The following is an 18,593-nucleotide window of genomic DNA, read 5'->3' as shown; positions in this document are numbered from 1 at the left end:
TCTCTCAGCATCCCTTAGTTTCCTGTAGTTCTTGTCTGAGGTTGGGGTCCCACGGGATTTCCCTCTTCCACTTTTCCCCCCTCATTGTCCTTGTTCAGGCCCTGCCATACTGTAACAATTAAAGAAGATGAGGCCAGAAACTTGAGAAGGAGCAAGGGTGGGGCCATGGAAGTTGTTAGAGGAAGGAAAGGGAATGGAGAGAAATGATGTAATTATATTTTACTTAAAACAATAATAAATACACTTAATGTTTTTAAAAAGAAACACAGATATTACGACTCCAGTTAAGAGCACAAACTAGAGAACAACTGGAGAAGAGAAAAGGAACAGTCTACTTAAAAAGGCAATGAAGGTCAGAATCCATGAGCGGTGACCAGAAGACAGGTCAACTGCAGAGAGGGCTGCCCCTGAAAGTACTTAGGAAGTCTCCTCCCAGTCAAGACAATGTTGGCTTTAAGACACGCACTGGGCTTAGTAGTTAAGAACATGCACAATTTTTTTTTTTTTTTGCATGGGATCCACGTTCAGTTCCCAGTACCTACATGAGATGGCTCACACCTGCTGTAACTATAGCTCCAGGGGATTTGATAATCAGGTGCATGCATACATACATACATACATACATACATACATACATATGTACATAGGTGCATTCATTTTCTCTCTCTCTCTCTCTAAGATTTATTTATCTTTTAAAATTTAAAGAATGTTTTTTTTAAAGGCAGTATAGTTAGAAGTTCGAAATACTGACACTGAAATCTGAAATACTGAAAACCAATAAAGGGTTCTGAATGCAGAGAGTAATGCCTTGCTCCAGAACATATAGCCCAGGAAAGAAACAGAACTTTGGGAACTATAGTGATCACATACATTCCCACACTGAGGAGTTCATGTAAAAGAATTAAAATGCCAAGAATACATTTTAGACCAAATTATTTGATCTCTACTTATTCATAAACCCAATTCTAAATATATACAGAGCGTTTAAAAAAAAATGGCTGCAAGTTTACTCCTGGCTAACGAAATTCCCCAAAGCAAATAAAAACTGGAAATATTTTGAACTATATCACATATATGATTTGAATGAAGGAGAGAGGAGATGTATAAGAATATTGCTTCATTAGCAGACATGAGACAAAGCTGAGGAGGTAAGCCCCCCCCCCACCCCTTACTGCTAACTCCTACCTCCAGGCCCATGTGATCCAAAGTCACATCAACTCTCTACCCAATTAGTGAGGATTGCATTAGGAGAACTCAGCACTTTTAGTCCAGAATCCCTCTAGAGACCAGGGAAATGATGAGTTCCATCACATGGCCAGTATCAACAGCCACTGAACAAACACCTCAGGGACATGGAGAAAGACATTTATCTGCTGTGCTGGCAGCCACTACAACCAGCCTTCCTAACAGAGTCCTTTCTGTAAGGACCGCTGTCTAAGTGACCTGTCATATAGCTTTATAAAGTAGCATTAATACTGTGGGCCAAAATGAGATTGATCTTTGAGCTTCGTGGTCTCCTGTTGTCAACAGTGCATTATAAAACCAATACTAAATACTTTATAAACAGGTCTCCCTACAGTGTATTAGAGAAACAGTGCATATTTCATGCTCCATAGTTAGGTAGCCACATATCCATCAGGCTAATAAATTATTTATTAGATACCCAGAAGTGCAATAAGAGTCAATAAACTAACTTCTGAATACTTGTATGCAACGATTTCAATGGAAATTGTAACCTGGATGAGAAAACATTCTCACTAACAATGGCAGATGGAAGACCCTCTCTCAAGTATACCATTAGAAGGGAGCACATACGTTGAGAGAGAGAGAGAGAGAGAGAGAGAGAGAGAGAGAGAGAGAGAGAGAGAGAGAGAGAAGAAATTCCTGTCTAGAAGATAATTTTTGTTACTGAACTTTAAGCGATAGCCAACACCATACACATTTCTTTTGTTCGTATATACAGGCCTCTGATTCCCCCATCCTCAGGGAAATAATAATAGGTAGAAACATGTCTATCATACCTCAACTCAGATGACAGCTCCTACTAATGCTTTGCAGTTGTGATCTCAAAGAAACTATGCAATGCCTTGAGAGTGTATACAACAAGGTCTGTGATATACATGCAGTAAGGAACGCAGAAGTTATTAACCAAAGATTTAAAGGATCTTTAATTTACTTTTTTTGGGTTGGTTTATGAAGTAGGTGAAGGAGATCTGTAAAGAATGCTGTAATTCATGTCAACCAAAGGAATAGGACTGTTCGACAAGTGGGAGGGGCCTGTGTACCCTGGCGCTCTTGCCCAATGAAAGCACTCATCTCTGCTTCCTGGTGATGAAAAGCATTAGTCTATGTAATGCTGTCAGGTCAAACACAAAAGCCATATGTGCATTACGTTATGGTCAGGGAGAGAGACTCTACAAACATCCCTGTGGGCTCGGGTTGTGGGGCTGAGCATGCGCAGAAGGTAAGGTCCCTTCTCCATCCATGCACCAGCCTAGAGAGACTTACGTGCTCAACATCTTACCTCACAGAGAACCATAGCACATCAGGAAAATAAAACACTTCTAGATTGTAGTTGATACCATGAGAAAGTTCCTGAAAGAGGGAAAAAATGGTCTAGATGCGCCCAGGGAGCAAGCCAAAAGATACCAGACAGCACTGAACTCCCAGGTACCGCCGTTGAACTCTGCCAGCCTGGTTCCCTCCAAGATTGACTTCCTTTCTGATATGCTAGTAACCACACCATTCACTTCAGGTTAAAAAAAATGCCTTGATCCTTTCCCTGAATCAAACCCCAGCCAGAAAGCTCAGATCCGGCTCCCCGTCATGGTGGTTTTCCATTCGCGGTAGAGGTGATAGAGGTCGTGGAACTATTGGACATCAGAGGTGGGAAAGAAGTGACATCCGATCTACCAGGAGCTGAATGGGAACAGAGCCTGTATATTCTATTAAAAAGAGGTCTCACTTCAGAAAATTCTACCTGGCCACCTGATTTTGAGGTCTCACCTTCAAGGCAAAACTAGCCAGGTGAATATGATGTGTTTAAGGCAGGGCTGCACTGTACCTATAGGATTTACTAAGGCTAGACTATTACCTTGCTCATCCGCAAAGCCTTCTGGGAGGAACAGTAAAGAAAGTCCTACCTCCTAGCCCCAGGACCTAGTATTTCAAACTGTTGGGGTTCTCGCTTTGATTATCAGTTCCAGGTATGCACATCTCCCCTGAAGGCAGAAATGGTTTCTTAGGAAAGCTCAGGTGGCCCTTCTCTAGCAGGTCTTCGAAACAAGGGATAAAGTTGGGGGAAAGTAAATTTCTATTTTTAAAATAGGAAAATACTACATAAGGCCCAGGGCCAGACAATAGGACATCTATACTAGTCAAGATGTCTAAATGCTCATAAATAAAGTAACAATGCCCTAATAAGTATGTTAGCAAATATGTCTTCAAGGTGATATGAAAGTCACCTTTGGATGCAGAGTCTCAGGGTCTCTCTGCACTAGAATGGCAGTGAGAGAGAATCTGATCCCAAGGTCACAGGCTTCCCATCTTGTCACTATCTAACCGTGTGACTGGCCCCAGAAGGGCACTTGGGCACCTTAGCATTATCATGCAGATTCTGGCCCCAGATTGATCCACCTGAGGCACAGTAACTTCTGGGAAGACAGAACTGTGGAGGAGACATAACCTCAGAAGGAGGCTCGGGAGCCATTTAAACAGAGAATTCTGGAATCCCAGGAGCCCGAGAGAGGTTTCCAGGGAGTGCCCACACATTTCTCTCCTCATAGAGATATATTACTAGCAAAGTCAAGTCCAAGGATACATCTTGCCCATAGCAACTAAACGGCCAGGAGCCAGAAGCAAACCCACCGTGTCCTCTCAGCCACAGCCTAACCTGACTGAATGTTGAAGAAAAACAAATTCTCGGCATAGAATTCCCTTCCCAAGGGCTCACTGCTCACAGCCTCCTAAAGCCTCGGTCTTCCTAGGCCAGGCCCCAAGCAGGACTCCGAGGCCTCTCTTCGGAGCGAGCGACCCCTAAATCCCCCATCACGATTGAGTTCCCTTCCGGTGTCCTCTAGAAATAACGGGCAGGTCTCTATAGTAGCTTCCGGAACCCAAGCAGCGAAAGTTTCCCCATCTAACCTGGGCAGGAAGGGAGTGGCAAGGTACAGCTATCCACTCGCTCAAAGCACTGAGTGCCCCAAAGCTGGAGGTGAGGGTGAAAGTTGACGTTGTGCAGGAAGGTGTGTGTTTTTTCTTGTCATTTACGACTCTGAGGATGGACTCACGTTGCCCGCTCTTTCCTTTCTCTTACACCTTTCCTACTAAAGGAGGAGTCCTTGCTTGGTGAGTGGATGTAATCCGCGAAGACACGAGAGACTTCATTAGAAGCCACTGAGGGTGCTTAGCTGCCTCCTACGAGGGAGAAGGACGCGCACAAATGCCTGTAGAGACTTTTCTTTTTTTTAATGGTTATTATTGTTATTATTTTTGGTTTGTTTGGTTTTTTTGTCAGACCATAAGGACTTTACATTTATTTTGCCCCTCCCTCTTGACTCCTTTAGTTGGAAACTGCCGAACTGTCAGCTTGTGACTGTGACTTTTTTTTTTAAAGAAAGAACGAGGGAAAGAAAGAGAAAGAAAGAAGAAAGAAAGAAAGAAAGAAAGAAAGAAAGAAAGAAAGAAAGAAAGAAAGAAAGAAAGAAAGAAAGAAAGAAAGAGACCTCATCTTTATTTCTTTGACCCATGTGACATTTCTTCAGGATTTTATTCAGCCAACTTTTAAGAGACAGAGACAGAGAGAGAGAGAGAGAGAGAGAGAGAGAGAGAGAGAGAGAGAGAGAGAGTGTGTTAGCTGAGGGTTCTGGTTAAAATATAAACCTTGGCCTTTTGCATTTTTTAATTTCCAAGCTATAATTTTTGAGGCCTGTAGCCCCTTCTTTTTCTTCCCCGTTCCCCTTTCTTTATTGTTTGAGGTTAAGGGTGTCTACAGCCCTCCCCTTTCTATTAATTTGTCTCTTTTGTTTGAGTTTAGTGAAGACTACATTTTTGTATAATTTCCTTTTTTTCTTTCATTTACTCTGAATCGCATGTCGTTTCCCTGCATGACTCCTAAATCTTCCAGTTCTTCTAGCAGGGGGTTTAAAAAAAAATCAAAACAAAACAAAAAGATCTAGAGATCTCCTATTTCTGTGGAATTCTTTCAGGAATTTGTGCTTTTGTTTTTTGGCGTCTCTCCTCTCCCCTCTCTCTTTGCTTTCGATACAGTGACTCATGACTCATGATGGTTAACATTCTAGGTTACTGACACACAGCCCGGGAGCTCAGGAGTGTCCGACGGGTCTTTTTGCTTTCAGATCTCTGGGTCGGGGTCCACGGCTGACTTCTTTAGCAAATCGGCCAGCCCGCTCGCCGCCTCCCGAGGGCGCTCATAGGAGTACGACTCGGGCAAGGACACGTCCTCGCCGCCCTCCATGAAAACCAGCTCGGCTCTCGGGCCAGGAGAAAGGGAGTCCCGGTGGGGATCTGAGCAAGAGTCGGGACCCCCAACAGTGACAACACCTCCGATTCAGGGAACTCCTTCACCACCTCCTCCCCACAGAACAAGGAGGCTCTCCTACCTGCAGGAGCAGCGAGTCAAGGTCAGTGTATTTGGGGTGGGCGGGTCTTAGCGGCAACATTTCGCTGTCTTAGTATGGTGCCCTTTTCTTTCCTTTATTTGCAGGAGACAGGACATTCTATTCATGTATGTGATATGTATATAGCACAAACGTGCACCTGTATACACACACACACACACACACACACACACTCACACAGGCGTGCCACTCCAGTTATGTGAAATTTGAGACACTGTCAGTTAAAAACATACCATAATACTGACCAGAATAAATTAAAAACATATTCACACCAAAAAGCCCTTGCATATATATATATATGATTATAATAGTTATATTCATATTTCTAAAAGTTAGAGGCAACCAAGTCCTTTGTGAATAAGCTGTGGTATATCCAGGCTCTAGAATATGTTTTAATTCTTTTTTAATAATTGATTTATTTTTATTTTATATGCATCAGTGTTTTTTGCCTACATGTATCTGGGAGAGGGTATCAGATCCCCTGGAACTGGAGTCACAGACAGTTGTGAACTGTTCTGTGAGTGCTGAGAATTGAACTCCAGTCCTCCAGAAGAGCAGTCAGTGCCCTCAAATACTAAACCATCTCTCCAACCCCTCGGACTCTGGAATATTATTTGGCTCTAAAAAAAAGAAGAAGAAGAAGAAGAACATGTTAACATTGTATACAAAAGAAACATTTAAACATGGGTGCACGTGCATGCACACACGCACACACGCACGCACACACGCACACAGGCATGCAACTCCAGTTATGAGAAATTGTGGAAAATATTGAATTTTCATATGAAATATTGTTGTGCATGGTTGGGGGGTGGGAGATGACTGTTAGAACATGACATTTTTAGGGCCATGAAACTATAACACATGACATAGTCATGATGAGTTACCGTTCAGGGATTCACCCTAAGTCATAGGATGTATAACTCCAAGGGCCGGGGTGGGCTTTGGATGCTGATGTAAGATGCTGGCTCCTCAGTCCTAACACGTGGACCCCTTTGGGGAGGGATGTTGGGTACAGGGGATGAGCCCCTGGAAGCAAGGCTGAATTTTAACATGCTCCAACATAGTTTATTCACGACAACACACCTCCTGCCACTGTGAAGTTCGGGCCTTTTTGTTGGGTGTTGTGCTTGCTGCCTGTGTTTTTCCTTCAGAAAAGGCAGCTTCGTGTTTGTTCAGAAGCCAACGGCAGGGCCATCCCTTCTTCACCAACTGCTCTGTCGCCCAAGCAATCACAGCAAATGGCACCTGGGGCAATAGTTCGATGATTAAAATGCTCGCCAAGCAAGCAGATGTAAATGCCAGGTGGGCTCAAAGGCCTGTCTTGTATCCTCAGGGGGCAGAGCCCAGGGTTCCCTGGGGCAAGCAGCCTAGTGAGCAGAGTCCTGTCAGCCAGCTCTGGAGTTAACCGAGAGACCCTGCCTCAGAGAAGAGGGGAGTATGGAGAATGATCCCTGGCATCAGTTAGCATACACGTGTGTGCACGCACGCACACACACCCATATCCATGCACACGTGTGCACATATTATACACGTGTGCACATGTTGCACACATGCCCAGGCACATGAAGAGAGTCTGGAAAAAATAAGTGAATCATAGCGTTAAGGACTCCATGTGCTCTCACAGGAGTAATTGTGTAGTCCGCACCATCCGTTCAGTTGCCAACGCCTCAACTTCTTACCAGGCACACCCTTACGGCAGCACTGGGCTTGGTAAAAATGGCAGGCCCCTGTCCCGGGTTTATAATTTACTAGGCAGATACCCATGTGGGGAAAGTCTGCTAGCATACTCTACCCAGAGAAGCACTGGGGCTCTCCTTCAGCTGGGGCTCCAAGTCCACCTTTGTTCTAAGTGATTCAAGTCTTCTAAATGTTGGCCACATGCTACTTAAGCGGTAATAGCAATAACAATGATATTAGTATTGATTAATTTAAAAGCCATTGATTAGTCTGGGTTTCTATTCCTGTACAAACATCATGACCATGAAACAAGTAGGGGAGCAAAGGGTTTATTCAACTTACACTTCCACATTGCTGTTCATCACCAAAGGAAGTCAGGACTAGAACTCAAGCAGGTCAAGCAACAGGAGCTGGTGCAGAGACCATGGAGGGATGTTCCTTACTGGCTTGCTTCCCCTGGCTTGCTCAGCTTAGTTTGTTACAGAACCCAAGACTACCAGCCCAGGGATGGCACCACCCACAAGGGGCCCTCCCCCCCCTTGATCACTAATTGAGAAAATGCCTTACAGCTAGATCTCATGGAGGTGCTTCCCCAACTGAAGTTCCTTTCTCTGTGATAACTCTAGCCTGTGTCAAGTTGGCACACAAAACCAGCCAGTACAGCCATTAACATTTATTGAGCTGGATAACATGCTAGACACTGTTAAAAATGCTTCCCATGAACAGCCTTCCTCAGGTCCTGTTAGTGTCTCCACAACTTTATGTCTATATCACTATTAAAATCTTTCTGTGAAGTGGTAGTGAAATTGAGGCACAGACCCGCAGACTTAAATTTAGTTAATAAGCAACAGTAGCGGCATTCAAATGCAGACCCCTCTCTTTAAAACTAGATTCCAAGTCCAAGAGATATATAGCCGTTACCTGCTTAATTTTGATATACATGGACAGCCCAATTAAATAATTTAGAAGCAGCCTTTCACGGCAGAATGTAAATGATGGTGAAATTATGGGTATTTATGCCCTGCCAGCTCTGGACAAAGGGCTCAATAAATATGGGCTAAGTGGAAGAGATAAGAGCGGAAACCAAGGGCAGCACAGACACAGAGGCAAAGGGATTGTAGTGGTGATGGGCGTGTGGCTGTGCCGCCAGACAGATCCAAGTTTGGAACTGTGAGTGACCTTGAGCAAGTCACCAGTCCTTCGGAGCCACCTCAGTAAATCAGCCATAAAAGGAGGGCCAGCTCTGCAGCTCTTGGGAGGATTAAACAAAATGATGATTGTGACGAATCCAAGACATAGAGGATGACTTTAAGGTGACACTTGACAAGCTGTGTGTGGAGGGTATCACAGAGGGGCACACGTCCTTCTCCAAAGAGTTCAATATCCAGAGCAAAAGGCACGTGGAATTATATGACTGACCAGAGGAGTCGTATAGAAATGGGACGAGGTCTAGGCAGGAGTAACCATGGCAACACAAAGGGCACCCTCAACCCAGACTGGCAGTAGAGAGAATGTCCTAAAAGGCTTTTCAGAGAAGACACGGTCAGGTCAAACCAGAATCACGTGTAGAGGAATGGCTAGGTGACAAGGACAGTGACAACACTGTCCTAAGGTCTGGAGATAAAGGACAGAAGAGGACATTTTGCTTAGGAGGGAACAGTCTGTTAGGGTCAAGAACCAAGACAAGAGGTGAACAGAGGTCGTCACGAATCTAGAAAGCTCTATCAATGCAATCTGAAGTTGACTCTTGTGCATCTTGAAATGAACATGCCCGAGTAAGGACCTTGGAAGGAGTCCAGTAAATCCCGAGACAAGAGAGACTGTAAGGCAAAGCCCCCTACCCCTTGTCTGATTATGAACAAGCTTCTATCTGTTTGGGGGGGCGGGGCTCTCAATCTCTCCATTTGCAAAATGGGCTACGTCAAAGTTGCCCAAACTTAAGCTAATCACGGGTCACTTTCTTGATTAAAAAAAAAACAACTATATTCACACTGGTTCGTTTATTGTAATCACATCATGTCTTTTCTGTATTGAAATGTGTATCACTTTCTGAAACACAAAAGCTCCTAAATAGAAAGCACCTCTGATGATATGATTAACTCACTAACTCTGTCTTTAACTCTGGTCAGTTACAGTTCCCTTCTCGAGGCCCTGACCCCAAGGCCTGTTCCTTTATCTTGGGGAGATTACAAAGTGTTAGAGAGGTGCTAAAAACCCAGGAGCACCCAGCCAGGGCTTTCTCATTCATGCAAGCAGAAGGACTGGACAAGGGCAAGGGAGTGGGGGATCTCTCACCGCACATTTGATGTCACTTAATTAACACTGTGCCCAGGAAGGCTGCCTGGGATGCTCTGAATCAGCCCCAGGTCATGATATGTCTCCCTTACCTGGGGGAGACAGAACTGTACTAAACATCCATCTACTTGTGAGGGCTTCTCTATCTCTGCTCATCTAAATTCAGACACCTGGCAGGCCATCAGTCACTGAAAGGAGGGAAGGTGGAAAGAGGAACAGAGGAAACTGTGGCCTGGGCAGATGTGGGGGAGGGAGCATCAGGTCGGAGTAAGGCAGAGTAAGCAGGGTGATGACAGCTGTGTTTCTTCCTGCAGAGGACTTCAGTCTCCATGTCTCCAGTGTGCAGAGGTGAAGTCTAGTTTGGTCCCATCCACAGCCCAGAGCTCCCCTATCAAAGAGTGCTCTCGTAGCTCCTCCTACACCAGCACTCGATCCTCCAGTCCCTCATCCAGGTCCCCAAACCCCAGAGCCTCCCCCCCAGTTACACTTGGAGCGCGGAGCGGGTCCACCTCCTCCGAAAAAAGGTGGGTGTGTCTTTGACATTTGATCCACTGTATCTTCTTCTTCAGCAGGGAGTTTTGGTAACTAGAGATGCCCAACCCTGACACACACACACACACACACACACACACATACACCATGGACTTGACTTTGAATACCTGCTCCAGCCATTACTACTGACAGCCTTGGTTAAGCCAAGGTCTCTGAGATCCTGCTTCCTTCTGTGGCAATAAAAAGAATAAGAATGCTTGGCTCAGCCCATGGCTCCTCCCAGGGGCAGAAGCCCTTAGAACACAAGGAACTTTCCTTGTTATTGTTTCCCTTGGCATGAGGAGGAGTTAAGCATCAATTAACTCGTGCTGTGTGAAAAAGTAACCAACACCATCCTTCAAATAAAAATGAGTTTACTTAGTTGCTGTAACTCTGTGGATTAGCGATTTGTGCTGGGCTCAGCAGGCTGGCTCAGTTGTCAGCCCCCTCCCCTCGTGTGTTTTTTGACCAGATGGTGGGTTGGCTGGGGGGCTGGGGATTTAAAGTCATCCAGTGATTAGTTGTCTCTGCACTCTGTTGTCTCTTATCAACCAGCAAGTCTATCTGCTTGTACACATGGTAGTGACAAGGGAAGAGAGAGAGAGAGAGAGAGAGAGAGAGAGAGAGAGAGAGAGAGAGAGAACTACAGCTGGTTTTATATTCTCACCCCCCAATTTCAACAGTCATTGGTATTGCTTGGTTACCTTATATGGAATAACTATGTCATGGAACAGTCAGACACAAGATCTCAGGAACTGGAACACCCCATCAAATACAACCCCCATGCCTCCTTGGTCCCAACTTCCCTCTTTAAACAGAAACCCCCAGACAGCAAGCTGGCTGTTCCTCTTCGACAACTATATAATCACAATGCAGTTGCTTCCTTGGTTATTTCAAAACCAGCACTTGCATTTTTTTTCTGTAAGATTCCTCAATGTGTGTGTGCAAAGAGCAAACCTGCAGGACACTTTTCCAGGAGGTGGGGGCACCACCATACTTGATAGGAATGAGTCGTTCCTTCCTCCGTAATATTTCCTAAGAGTGGGAAGTCAGTTGTGAGAGAGGTAGAGCTTGGACCACAGAATGAGTAGCTGAGATGCATCATGAAGAATTGCTCTTTCTCTCCTGTCCGCAGGAGATATAGTCCTTATTCTCAATGGACCGACAGACGCCTATAGCCAACTCCTGCATCAGTGCCAACCCCCATAATGGCATTACCCATCTCCTTTTGTAACTAAGTACCTATCTTGCACTATGATGGGAATGTGTTCAATTCAAGGTTATCATAGCCAAATTAACCTGGGTTCTGCTCTTATTCAGTTGCCTGGAGACCTCAGTTCTTACCACGGTCTCAATACCCTCTGCATCCAATTGTTTTCCTGAATGGGGGATGCTTATCCTCTCTTCTTAGGGCAAGCATGTCCCTGCATCTTTCTGACATGTAGGAGTAATTAGCATCTCTGCTCACTTTTGTGAACCATTAGTAAGTAGCTATTGCTGGCACACAAATAATGCAGTGATGGTAGATCTGACCACAAGAAGGCTACTTAGTAACAGGCAAGTAGTCCACACACTGTGGATACTCTGCACAAGGAAACAATCTATTTCCTAACCATACACCTCAGAATGATCTGAAATGTAAAACTTGTGAATTACATGTTTCTAGAATTTTCCACTTCTTTATTTTTTTCCAAACTATTCATGAAGCCACAGAAGAAGCAAGGCTGTGGACAAGAGAGGAGGGGCTACTGTAATTTGCCCAAGGCAAATCATTTTGCAGCCAGAAACTCTTGGATTCATGTGTCGACTAGCTGTGTGACCCTGATCAAATTACATCACCTCTCCCTGCCTTTGTTTCTCCATCCATAATATGAAGTTTATAATAAGTGAGATGCATGCATGAGTTCATTAATAATAAGTGAGTTCAATGCCTGGCATGCACATAATAAAATGTATAACAGTCATAATATTTCCAATGTATTGGCTAATTAGATAGGTAGATAGATAGATAGATAGATAGATAGATAGATAGATAGATAGATAGATAGATAGAGACAGACAGAGAACTGATTTATTCTAATTTAGATTTACAACCAACTTTGTAGGGTTGATACTATTACTCCATTTTGCAGATGAGAAAACAGAAGCCTAGAGTAGTGGAATTACCTACCCAAGATTATACAGACAAAAAGTGGCCAGGACAATAAGCGTTCACTAAATAACAGGGTATTGTCCATATTATTATCAATCACTCAAAAAGGAGGAGATTTCATCCTCTGGTAAAGGGACAGGTTCCTTTATGAGACTTGCGCAAAGACAAAGAGCGCCACCTGGGGACCGGGTACACAGAGCCTTAGCCGCTGTCCCACCCCTAACAGGCTGCAGGCTGCTCAGGGGCTCTTCTGTCTTCCCCAGGTCCTACTCCCGCTTCCCCAGCTATTCGTCCAAGTCTGGCAAGCGGAGCCCACCTGGCAGAAGCTCCAGGTCTCGTCGAAGTCCCAGCTACTCCTGATACAGCCCCAGCAGGTATCACCCCACCCCACCCCCAGGGCGGATCCCGCCCCTCCCCTTCCTGAGCCTTCTCCTTTGACCTTGCCTTTCTGTACCAATATCCCAAGCCCTAACCCTACAAAAGTAGGGACAGGAATTCTTGCAATCCTTTTTGTCCAATCAAGAGTGGCAACAAGGCCTCAATGTGTCCCTTATTCTACTAACCTTTCGCATCCGGGTGCTCGACCTTGCTTGACTTGCTGCAATCTCTTGCCCCCATGTTCATAGCCCCGACTCTTGCCCACCCCAGGGCCTTCTGATATGTTCCTCCTCACCCACTAATATTTGTGCCTCTGCTAAGGGGCACACGCACACGTGCGCATGTGCGCGTGTGCATTCACAGAGGCCACTACTCTGGCTCATGCCCAGCTCACCCCATACCTGCTTCCCATGGTGCTCACGGAAGCAGATTCTTCCCAGAGTGGGTCATCTTCCCTTTCCTGTCTTGTTTGGGGCCCCTGACAAAGCCTAGCCTCAGTGAACACAGCTAAGCGTCTCACACAGCGTGTACCTGTAGAAAAGCCACTCCAGCCCTAGTTACCTAGCAACATCTCCTCCCCCTTCCCTCCCCGCGCCCGCTGTTGTACCCCTTCAGGGAACGAGACCCAAAGTATGGTGAGAAGGAACCACAGCCCCGAGAACGGGCACGCAGGAGGCGACGGTCCTACTCGCCCATGAGGAAGCACCGAAGAGACTCCCCAAGCCACCTGGAGGCCAGGAGGATAACCAGGTGAGACCCAAGAGCGGGCATTACCTGCTTCCAGACTTCTCCCCACTGCCACATACATATGGACGATGGCCTGACTAAGTCTTCTTTTGCCTCCCTGAAACTGGACTTAAGGATTCGCGGGGTCCAGAATGCCTCTTCCAACCCCTAAAATGATGATATTTGGTTCAAAGCCTTCCCTAGCACGGAATCTTATCAAGCTAGGCTAGCAGTGAGGCAGGGACCCGGATAGCATGTGGACCGAGCTTGTCCTGGAAGACAATGGGCCAAAATGAGGAATAGTACGTAGCTAGGGGGTGTTTGTTCCCACAGGGCAGGGCATTTGCCTGGTAGTACAACCTGGCCTTGTCCTATACCCTAGAATACTCAGATGCCAGGTTAAAATTAAACTATTTGTGATCACACCTTTAACTAAGTTCAGAGAATGCACATAATATTCCTGAGATTTCCAAGGTTGCTTAAATGGTGCTGTGGCGAGTAAACTTTTGAGTTAAGACCTGGTTCTGGGGTGGGGCGGCTAGAGACTTTTCCTCTCCTTAGGCTGATTCTTGCCCACAAAACAAGATATCACTCCCAAGAGTGTCATGTGGAGGAGATGAAAGGGAAGAGGTGACCTTGCTTTGTAAATTTAAACTTGGGACACACTGTGTTCTAACATTATTGACTCAGTGGTCGGAAGTGGTGGAAGTGTGACCTGTGACAGCTAAGGTTTCTGAGGAGAAGTGCAGTTGGCAGAGAGCGGGCAAAGGCTGTGAGAGAAATTGAATTTCTCAGGCTTTGAAAGCTGGATTGGCTGGATGTTGCCCCCTCCCCCCAGATAGGGATATCTTTCTAGACATCTCCACTCACCCCAGAGACCAGCAGGTATCATGGAAGCACACTGTATCCTTCCTGGAGAGGACCAGGAGGCAGAATAAAAACAGGGGGCCCAGAGTGACAGATGGAGTTGCCTGCTCAGCCTACAGTGCTCTCTTCCCAACATCTGGGCATCCATTGGCATCTTGGAGGCTGGTCACCAATGCCGCTGGCTAACTGATCAAGGATGTAGTTCATTTTCTTAAAAATCAGTGTGTTCTTTTTCACAGACCTCCCGCCCCTTATACACACACACACACACACACACACACACACACACACCATGCACTTGTTTTGAAAAAGAAATGATATACTACAGTAAGTGGAAAACCAGCCTCTCCTGCCTAGAAACAGAACCTACTAGGAATAGAAGGTTCTAGTAAAAGTAAAAATAGCAAAGCAAAAACTTCAATTAAAGTGGCAAGGCAGACACTGTTGCTAGCTGGGAACTCTGAGCCCCAAACCTGATTTGATTTGTTGATTTTTTTTTTCTTAAGTGACATTATCCCTTTTTCCAGCTTCAGCAGGATTTTTTTTTGGTTTTGTTTTGGTTGGGGGGGGTTGTTTTGTTTTGTTTTGTTTTGTTTTGGTTTGGTTTGGTTTGGTTTGGTCTGGTTTTTGGTTTTGAGACAGGGTTTCTCTGTGTAGCCCTGGCTGTCCTGGAACTCACTCTGTAGACAAGGCTAACCTTGAAATCAGAAATCCACCTGCCTCTGCCTCCCAAGTGCTGGGAATAAAGGCATGCCACCACTGCCCAGCAGGATACAGCAGGAAATAGCTAGGCCTTTACTAGTCTCAGAACTACAGGGGTGGGGTGATGGCTTTTGTTTGTTTTGTTGGGTTTTTTCTGGTTTGCTTTTTCTCACTAAGAGACTGGGGGATAGAAGGATATTGTTTTCCCTGAAACCGCACTGGGGCTCCCTGAGCCTCATTGAACCTCACACTTCCTATCTCTGATCTCTCTCCAGTGCCCGCAAATGCCCCATCCCCTACTACCGACCCAGCCCCTCCTCCTCCAGCAGTCTCAGCAGCGCCTCCTCCTGGTACAGCAGCAGCAGCACCAGCAGCAGCCGCCGCTCTGCCTGCCGCAGTTACTCCCGGAGCTTGAGTCCCAGTCGGAGCCACAGCAGCCATAGCCAGACCCTGAGCAGGACGCGGACCAGCCGCAGTTCCAGCTCCAGCAGTCTCAGCCTGGGCTTCAGGAGCCGCAGTCGGAACCGGAGCCTGAGCTACAGCTCGGCAGAAAGCTATGTACTCTGCAGTCTCCTTTACTACCTGCCCTTCAGACCATCTCCCGGGAGACAGATACTAAATGTTCCTGGCTCCTGGCCTCCATGATTTCCTGGGATGGTGGCATGGGATACAGGGACTTCTATTCCTTTGCCAAGCTGCTAGGAGCCTCTCTACCAGCACCATCTTGAGGCTCACCGGGGCGGATGGAGAGGGCCACCTGTGGAAAGCTATGATCTATGATTCAAAAGTTTGGGCCTGCCCAAGACATGTGACGACAGACGACTCTGTTCCAGTCACCCACTGCTTACAGGATATCTCCTAGAGGCCGGGGTTAATCCGTCCCTCGATCTATTTATTTTTATTTATTTATTATTTATGTGATGAGCTCTCTTCCCTCACCGTTAGCAGTATTTAATTATTTATTTATGTATTTATTCAGAGAGATTGTGTACCTTGATACGTGGTCATTCGTGTATTTGGTGGGATCTTCTAAATTATTTGTGTACCTTTAAAAAAAAATCCTGTTGCTATGGCTGCAGTGGGTGGGGCCAGAGGCATCTTGGTCTTTTTCATGAATGCTCTAAGCCCTGAATATCCTGGGACTGACCCAGGTCCAAACCTCACTGGGCCTCCACCCCATATACACCCGCTGCACCATTGCTATCACAGAGGTGTCAGAAAGATGAAGTCAGCCACAGAGCTCCTGGTTTTCTGTTCAGGGTTGGAGCCTAACATTAGCATGTAAAGCTACACAAATTTAAAAGAGCTGCGAAGAATTCCCTGAATGACTGCCTAGTGTCAGAAGTGCCATGTCTTGGCCAGAGACACTCCCTGTGCTTGGGGAACTATGTGGGTAAGAATAGTTTGATACTAGCATGGCTCTTGGAGACAAAGTATCATTCTGATGATGTTTGACTGATGCTTGCACATCCACTGGGAGATAATAGTAGGGAAGGGCTAACCCAGGGAAGACATCGTGCTCATCTCCATATTACTGGAAGGGATCTATTCCTTCCTATGAGCAGAACTGGTTGGTCTCGTGTAAATTACCCCTACCTGGTTCTCCTTCACTCCTAGCTTTTGTGATCAGAAAGCTGTCCTGCTTTGTCCGCAGTTGACAAACACTGTTCTGATAATAGGGCAGGGGACCATCCTGGGGGTGGGGGTCGGGGGACCCACAACCCCAAATCAAACCTCCTTTTGCTATGATCAGCAGCTGTTCCATTAGGGACAGCACCAAGCTACTTCTGAAACTAGACAATAAAAGGCAGATGGAAGGACAGTCAGATGTCCCTCCCCCCCCCCCCCCCAAAAAAAGGTCACTTCTAAGCTCACACTGGAATCTAAGACCTGGAGACCTTTTTTGTTTTGCTTTGTTTTTGTTTTTGTTTTTGTTTTTTTATTTTTTGTTTTTTTGTTTTTTTTGTTTTTTTTTGTTTTTTTGTTTTGTTTTTTTTGTTTTTTGCTGCTGCATTTTTCTTTTTCTGTGGTGCTGAGGGTAGAACCTAAGACCTCATGCACATTAGACAAAGATTCTATTGAGCGCCGCACCCTCAGTCCTGTGCTAGAGTCCCCTGCCCTCATCCTCTTCTGTGTATATTATGCACAGTCTCATGAGTGTCTGTGTCCCACCCTGGTTTTCCCTCCGCTGAGTAGAAAATTGATTTGGTGATATATGTAGGACCCATGCCCCCTTCCGCTAGCCAGCCCACCAGAGACACTCTGGCCAAATGCAACATCATCAGACAACACTTTAAAGAACACTACACCTTCTCTGTTCTGCACCGATGAGCCAATGACAGTGACACCATGGTCACCCTCCCTCTGTACTGAATTTTTATTTTTGTTTGTGTATTTGGTTTTTATTTGTTTTGTTGTTATTGTTTTTTTGGTTTTTGTTGTTTTTTGGCTTTTTGACTTTTAGCTTTTGGTTTGTTTTGTTTCATTCATGATTCATCTGTTTTGATTTTTGTGGGTTTGTTCTTTTCTTTTTCTCGGAGGTTGTCAATTTTGCACTGTAGATACCATGATGTGAGCCTGACCTCGGAACATGGCTTACTTAATAATTTATTATTTCCTATTTATTAAGTGGTATTGGCAAGTGAGGGGGACCAGCTCTCCTGCTGAGTTGCTATTAGAAATCCATCCACCTCTCAGTTCTGGGTGCTGCTGTCTGTGGTGGGGAATTATCACCCAGGTAATGAGTGCTAGACTTACCAGAAGAATTGGAACCACAGAAACAGAGGCTTCTGTCATACAAATTAAGTCCAAATGGATCTAAAGCACTAGTTCTCTCTGGGAAAAAAACTCATTTAGATGGAAATTAATTGAGGAACTCAAATACCTGTACTCAAACCAACTTCTATTAAAAAGTCACAACTGAAACACTGAGAGAGAATCCTTTTTCTGTGGCCATGAGAAATTTCGTCTGTGTATTAACAAGCTGAGCCAAAGAGAAAGCAATGGGATTCTTTTGTGGTTCTCTTGCCTTTGTGGACAAAAGGAGTGGGTTTCAGGCCTCAGTTTTATCTTGGAAACCCAAGGGACTTGGCCAGTATGTTCTGGGAGGGAATGGGAGAGAGCTCTGCTCTGATACAGTGAACTCCATCCTGGTGCTTATTGTGGATGTTGTGGTAATTTTTAATCCCAGCCTGAGGTTTCTACCCCACCTTAGACCATTTAGTTCCTGGGAAAAAAGACACACACTATCTTTTTATTTACAATAAGCCTTAAACAGCACAAGAGCTGGGCAGATCTCTATTCTCTATGCTATGAGAATCTACTTTCCTATCGATAAGCCCAAGTTATTACTATGATTTATCTGGGCTGCTCTTAACTCCAATCTGCCAGCCCGCAGGGCCGTGTTTTCTTGACTCCTCACCCATGGTGGTTTCACCCTCCTCCTCCTGAACCTTCTCCCCTGTGCTTCTTCCTCCAACTCTGGGGAAACCTCAACCCCACCTATGTGTCCTCTGCCTAGCTTTTGGCTATCTTTATTTACCAACCAGAACTAACCGGGGGAGGGGGGTCACAGGTCTACATGCAGACTCCAGGTCTTGGGGTCCCATGCTTAGCATTACAAT

The 18,593-nt window shown here is 45.5% G+C and overlaps 1 pseudogene; it reads left to right on the top strand.

Moving 5' to 3' along the window:
• The first annotated feature begins 2,395 nt into the window (after positions 1-2,395).
• Positions 2,396-15,615, top strand: LOC127666717 (serine/arginine repetitive matrix protein 4-like; annotated as a pseudogene).
• The last annotated feature ends 2,978 nt before the right edge of the window (positions 15,616-18,593 follow it).

The sequence above is a fragment of the Apodemus sylvaticus genome, chromosome 16 (genome assembly GCF_947179515.1).
Source record: "Apodemus sylvaticus chromosome 16, mApoSyl1.1, whole genome shotgun sequence".
Classification (NCBI taxonomy): Eukaryota; Metazoa; Chordata; class Mammalia; order Rodentia; family Muridae; genus Apodemus; species Apodemus sylvaticus.
This window is presented reverse-complemented; position numbering and strand designations above follow the sequence as displayed.